The sequence below is a fragment of the Heliconius melpomene genome, chromosome 12 (assembly GCF_056956725.1).
Source record: "Heliconius melpomene rosina isolate 202511_hmr_F chromosome 12, ASM5695672v1, whole genome shotgun sequence".
In the NCBI taxonomy this organism is placed as follows: Eukaryota; Metazoa; Arthropoda; class Insecta; order Lepidoptera; family Nymphalidae; genus Heliconius; species Heliconius melpomene.
In genome coordinates this window covers 6,870,687-6,878,069 of record NC_140400.1, presented here as the reverse complement: position 1 = coordinate 6,878,069, position 7,383 = coordinate 6,870,687, and the positions used below count along the sequence as shown (strand labels likewise).

The 7,383-nt window shown below is 32.2% G+C and overlaps 1 protein-coding gene across 2 annotated transcripts in view; it reads left to right on the top strand.

The window, feature by feature from the left end:
- The first annotated feature begins 5,597 nt into the window (after positions 1-5,597).
- LOC146533662 (uncharacterized) overlaps positions 5,598-7,383 on the top strand; it is a 125,248-nt gene continuing 123,462 nt past the window's right edge. Inside the window, exon 1 of one of the 2 annotated variants that reach the window (XM_085194744.1) lies at positions 5,598-5,748. The gene's annotated coding sequence lies outside the window, so the exon portion shown is untranslated. The remainder of the gene's footprint in view (positions 5,749-7,383) is intronic. The other variant, XM_085194745.1, reaches the window with a different exon arrangement.

Here is a 7,383-nt window from a genome sequence, read left to right as displayed (position 1 = left end):
ATAGGTGATATTATAGGTACGTCATCCGCCATTTTGGGAGCCATATTGAATTTTTAGCGATTGGCATGGCACCAATTTTGACATTTGGTGGTACCAACCAATAAGAATTTAATTTCTACGATTTTTATACATTTTAAATTATTTTTTGAACTGGATTAATCGTGTATATTTTGAATGTTACATATTTTTGGAAATCCAACATTTCGAACACTTTTTAATAGTTTGTGGCCACAAGTAGATTGTCCCCTCGTGATCATGGATTATTGCACAGTACCAGTAGTGATTGATGTCCTATAATTTATAACGTCAAAAATTCAAATTCGGTTCCTTTTTATGGTTTTTGTTAAATATTGTTCTACAATATATATTTATTTAAAGCCTATGATATCTAAAGGCTATATAGAATTAGGGCAAGAACATATAATTTCATTTGCTCAATGAATCTAGAAAGAGGACGTACCTAGGTGTAATATTTGTAAATGATATTTATGTAGCGGATTCGACGAGTTGTGCTGTATTGGGAAAAAATGCAACATAAAATAAATAGTAAGAATTTTGCATATGATTGGGACTTTCAAATTCAGATTCTTTCCTGTTATTATTTTGTTTTAGTTTCACTCTATATCCCACATACAGCAGGGTAGGCAGAGGACACATATTGTTAAGTCAACCTACTACAATTCCACATATAATACTCCGTTTGAATATTTGAGGCCTTAAAATCGAAAAAGGTGATTAGATATTTTGCATTATTTGCTAGTGTTCACACATTTTTAATACTATTATTCAGTTATATAATATTCTTGAAGTATTTTAATGGTATAAGTGCTCTCGTTAAATGTATTAAAGAATACTTCATACAGTAATCAGCGTGATTGGGCTTACAAGTTAATGTAACTGTCAGACATAAGCGCCATCGAAGGCTCGGCTACTATGATGTTAAAAAATAAATCATTTCCATGATAGAATTGCTTGCTTATTACTTCTAGAAATTATATTCTTTATAAAGAAATTAGGTTTTCTTTAATAATATCTTGTTGATAAGTTGAATCATTTAATGTTCGCTGTCTCTACATAGTAAAAACCTAAATCTAATAAGAAATAGCTGTATACCGCATTAGGCTTTTGTTTTAAAAAAACATGCACAAGATTTTAATGAAATTTTCACTGTACCATTGTTATTTTTATACAAGACAGTATTTTTATATGGTATCCAAATTGTAAAGTTATTTGTTATAAATACATAAAATGTATTTATAACAAATAACAAATAACGCAAATTGGAATATTAAAGCAAAACCAAGGCGGACTCCCAGTAGTATATATTTCAGGATTTCTATAAGAAGGACCATGTTACTCATTCCAGAGTTAGGGGTCCAGCTTAATTCATATTTGCTCAATATTTATCAGGTCTTCCTAAATGTACTTGATAATAGCGTTATATTTTGCGAGTATTAACTAAAAATCACATTATAAGGATACCAAATACCTTAAAATCAACTAATTAAAACCCTAAATGTAACATATAGTGCCTTCATTAGAAATGTCCATTATTACAAACAAACACTGTAAATGTGACATTTGAAAGATGTCAAAATTAAGCAAAGAATCTTTTCAAGTTGCCACATATTTTCCAATACAGACATGGCCGTCGTCGCCGCGGCAATTATCGTACTGCCATGAATTTAGAATTTAGAGGTTTCTTCGTCTTGCAGCTACTAAATTACTGTGCACGTGCTCGGCACTGGCCTCGTACATGCTCTATGTGTACTCTTGCGACTCTGTGTGCGCTCAATGCGTACTCTATGTTAGATCGGTACGTGCTCGGTGCGTGCATGTTCCTTGTATATTACTAGTTGAAGACTGTATAAGGTCGTGTATACAATGTCGTGATGGAAATGGTTTTTTTTTATTATTGAGGTTTTTAATTTACAATTTATAAAACGTTGTTATTTTGTGTATATTTTGATATGTATGTAAATTTTGTGAAGATATGATTGTATATATGTGCCAACTGTTTATTGGTTGATGTCTTTTATTCCAAGTTTCAATGACTATTTTAATGATGTTTATAGGTAATCATTTGATGTCTACTTATTATTTTATTTAAATACGTACAATACATATTTATTTTAATACAATTATGTTTATTAGTTGTTTTTTTGTTTCTTCTGTTAATTTGTAACCATAGTATAGATATGGAATAATACTTTATACTTAATATTTTGTTATAAGAGTTATTAATTCTGATCTCTTGCATGGTTTCCAAAATTCGTGGGTTCAAATCCCGCTACGTTTTAGTTTTTATACGTTTTCTAAGTATCGATGTATTTTAGTTAAATACTCAATTTTGATTTCATCGAAACGTACCCACGACATGTATACACGCGCCTTCACAACAAGTAACATAACGCTAATTTTGCTAAAGAAAAAGAAAAATTAAAATAAAAATATATAACGAGTGCAACTAAAAGTATTGTACGATAGTAGTGTAAGTTAGAGCTGCGGCACGGTCATTTGACACTAGACACTAAACACCTGTTCAGACACCGGACACTAAGGAAATATTGCTTATATTAAATTTATTTTTAAATGTAAGAATCAAACTAAACAAATGTTTTTTTTAAATGGATTTGCGTAGAATAATTTTATTTTTAGTACATATTAGGTAGTGTATGGTGTCGAGTGTGCCGTGTTTATAGCAAACGAGGACGAGCTAGCTTGTACATAGCTGTACATACCATGTAAATACACAATATATAAATGATATAAAATTTGATTTAAAGAAACGTTTTAAAATAAAATAAATTTTTCAAGAAAAATACCCAAAAAAAATCAAATAAATAAATAAATACATACAGTGAGTATGAAGTGGAAAAGCAGTTATGTTTTTTATTTACATCCTTATGTCCCAGTTATGCATTAAATAGTTATATTTTTTAATTATAATCAAATTTGGTATGCTTAAAGTAAATAAAAGTATATACAGAATATCATATTAAAATTGTTAGGACTTGGTGAGTTTTCACTTCCTGGCTCTGGTAAGAAGAAAAATATGGCGGTGAAACATGGCTATCACAGGATGTTGAATGCTGTGGAGATGTGATCTCATCGTAGGATATGCGGAGAATCCGCAATGAAGAGATACACTGAATGGGATCTCGCATCTCTAGCGAGGATGACACAGTAAGAGTGAGGAAGAATGTGATCAGATGGTTTGGGCACGTCGGGAGGTTGAGTGTCGAAAGAATTGTAAGAAAACCCGCTAGAAATAAAGCGCGAAGTTGTTTTTTTTTTCTTCAAAATAAACATTTTTATAAGAGTTAGGTACTTTTATAAAAATGTTTTTTTTTATAAGTAAGTATGCTAATGGAATTGTGGTTGACGTAACAAATAATCTAATGTTACACAATGCACGACTCATGAGGCACGATAAGTATATTAATGAGCTAAAGTGTTCGATGATTATCCAAGGGACAGGAATTCAAACCATATTCATATTATATTTAAGCTATTAAAAATCGTTTTTTTAGCATGACTTATAATTTAATAAACCACTTTGTTTTCATCCACGATGAGAACCTATCTTCTTTTTTGTATTATTCAAAAGAAATCATTGAAATTGGTCTGGTATATGAACAGTTCTATTAAACAATCATATTGCAGTGACAGTTTCGAGTTCGATTTCCACTTGTAGGAGTGAATTATTTTCATTTAGTCGCATTGGTCACAAGGCGTGAAGTCTCCGTGCTAGTCGCGTGACAAAGCGTGACGGTGGGTTTCGGCACTTAAAACACAATATCTCGAAAATTAGGCGGAGTGTCTTAACACTAGTTTCCCTCTGCCTACCTTGCTATATGTGAGATACAGCAGCGTAAATCTAAAAAAATATTTAAAACAAAACCGAGCTACAGGTGTGATATCTATTTACACTCATCCCTGCGTCTACCCTCTGATCTGAACTAACACGCTCTAATTGACAGCTGGCGTGACACAGAGGCACCACGCGTGCCATTCGAGATCAATTTCCACTGCGAAACTTTGAAATTCAAATTTAGGATATATGTAGGTATATTTAGGTATAGAATAAGAATCTATAATAAGTGGGCAGACGGCCGTAAATTTGAGTCTAGGCTGTAATTTTGGCCTAGACGCTATTCAGCTTGTTATTAACTCAATCGTGTCTCTTGATCAGACAAGTGAGATAAAGTAACCTCGTTGGGCAAGTGTTTGGAATCGATTCCTACCTCCTACTTTGAGGAAAATTTATATTAGAAATATTTTCGTTTCACCATGCAATGCTTCCAAAATTTTTAGAAATTTGAACCGGTGCCTCTTGGAAACCGACCAAGTGCTCTGACCACTAAGCTATATGTATTTCTTAAGAAACTGTTTACAACTTATTTATGTTAAAAAAAATTACGTTTATAAATAAATAATAATGTAACAATAACTTTAAGCGGGCAATGCCGCTTTTAGGTTACTAACATTTATGAATTGACAGTTAAAAACATGTAAATATAATTATTTTGTTGAAATTTAGCAAGTGTACAGAGTAGGTTAGAAAATATTTCTTGAAATTCTGCTAGGAATCAAAAACGAGATATTTTATTTTACGCCTTTATGTGTACCCAAAAAGTTACTACGCACAGCAAATTTTTGTATGTTCATATAATATATATTCATCATAATATATGTTATATATTCGTATTTACTAACTATACGTGTTCTGTACAATACAATACAAAGGTAGAAATACAATGGAATGAAATATGATTAGCAAATAGCATCGGTCGAGAGCTGGGAGCTGGGCGACGTCGTAGTCACCTCTAAGCTGACCCTGTAGAGCCTATTCTAAAACAATTTATACCTGAATACGGGATGCTTCAACATAATATTCGTAATATCAACATTTAATATGTGTTTAAGTTTAAGTTTCTGCTTGTCATATGACTAATGATGTGCCTGCTAACCGTATCTGTATATACAGATGTGTGAATACTTATGAAGAGGGAACCTAGTGTTCTTATTCTCCGTTTCCAAATTTCCACTCCATTTCGAAACATTGCAAATTGACTAATGGAGTATCCGCGAATTGTTGTGATCCACGAAATATGACACTACCGTTTTCGTTTCTTTTTTTAAAAATAGAGGTACTACTTATTAGGATAAAATAAGGTTTATAATAAACTATTACTATATAATAAACTAATATTATTTTGATGACTTTTTTGATTTGATTGACTAAATGTTATTTTTATAGCGCAACTCGACCATATTTTAAATACATACATATATTAAAAAATAGAGACAGTAAAAACAGTATGGAGCCATTTTATGTCGTTAAAAAAAATAGGACTGACCATTGAACTTGGCACCTCTTTACATCTCACTTCTTTTGTCGCTCAACTCAACAACCAAGACATATGTAAATCATAATATTGAATTTTACATTTATTTTTTTGCTACGATTTTAATATTTTTTTATTTACATTCTACAATCTACATGCTTTGTTACTATGTGTGCTCAAGTGAGGCATCCTGTATAGTAGCGTTGTGCATGAGGGTAGTTGCACGCATGCGCCACGATCGTAAACACGCCGTGGCTAGTCGTGCCGCGGCTGCCACTCGGAGTGGACGTTTCTCATACAAGGGGGAAATATACGCATCGCGAGTGCTATATAAAATAATTTAATTCACATTTTCATTCAGTTTCATAAGTGAACGAATTTTGGAGGGCTTTCGACGGTAAGCCGTAAATTTAATTTTTAGGTTAAGTTTGTTCTTTTACGGCGCGGTGGACGTCCTTTTTCTAATATGTAGCGCTGAAGTAGGTCTCATTTTCATATTCACGGTGTAATGCGTAGTGTTATGTGGTATTATATGATGTTTTTATCGTTTTATAAAAAAAATATGAGATTGAAATATTAAAAACATTTTTTTTTCAGTAACCTGTCAGACCTATAATTGCTTTAGTATATAAGATTAATTTTCAACAATAATGTGTTAATTAAATTATTTATTTGAACTATACACAATGCAATCAATGTTGTTTTGATGATCGCCACTAGATATACTATAATTCATAGCAACTAAAGAGCTTCGACCCTAGTGATCCATCTCTACGTACTATGTATACTCTAATTACATATAGCAGAGGAAAAATTGTGTTAAGACACTCCGTTCTCCACGCGCCTCCTAATTTTCAAGGCCTTCTGTGTTACGTGGTAGTACTCAACGCCGCACTTTATCTTATTACCCGAGCAAGAAAATAAAAATATTGATTTTCCCGAACTGGAATCAAATCCACAATCGTTAAGTTTAAATTTAGATACCGTGTCGCTGCGTTACAATGGCCTTAAAAGTCTAAACTAGTACTAGTAAAACTTTAATATATAATATAAAGCTGATGTAGAGACGACTCTCCAAGTTTCGCGACATTTTTTCTGCTATACCTACATTGATACGAGGAGGTTTTAGGCTTACAAATAGTCACGGTGACCTTTTCACGGCGTCCTTTCTGATAACAAAAGGCTATCAGGAGATAAATTACGTTGAAAATTATGAACATAAAAATACATTTATTTTATATATTATACGTTAATCATTAACGGTAGGTAATCTTAAATTATTAAATCTTAAGCTAATATTAAACAGTCACAATGAGGTAGAAAAAACATTAAAGGAAGAAAAATATATTCGGAAACTTGTGGAAGAATTTACAATTCAAAAGTAACTAGGGCGACTATCCTTTTTGATATGGATACTGTATTGGTTGGTTATTTTAGCATTAATAACTATAGTTGCTCCATAACCTCTTCTATCAGACAGTGAAAATCCCATCATAATTGATTCAGCTTTACCAGAGGTCTGCTTGGACAAACAGAAAGACAATTAAAAAAAAAACAAATTATTTTGTGCCGTTTTTTGTTTCACCTGTAGTCCGCATATGTTGTGGTCTGCAGAAGAAACTCAGTATTAACACACTTTTCCCATTTTTAGCCCAACTTTCAGGATATTGCGTTTTGTGATGGAATGAAAATAACTCACCTCTTTATGTGAGAATCGAACCCATTCAGGAATGCACGTAGTGTCTAAGACCTAGGTGGAACTAGGTTCCCTCTGCTGCTCTAACTATTCGTGGAACTAGGTTCCCTCTGCTTGAGTAAAAAAATAATACTGTACAGACTTCTAGTTTACGTATACTAGCGAGGACTCTTAGAACTTTCTTCTGAATACTTAATTATTACAACAATATAATATTTCGTATGTAAATAGAACAAACGAGCTCAATTAATATTTATTTACATAGCAATAGTTTGCGAAGTAAATTGTATGCCGTCTAACCCAAAACAGTCTATTTATTATCGTATAAATTCTATG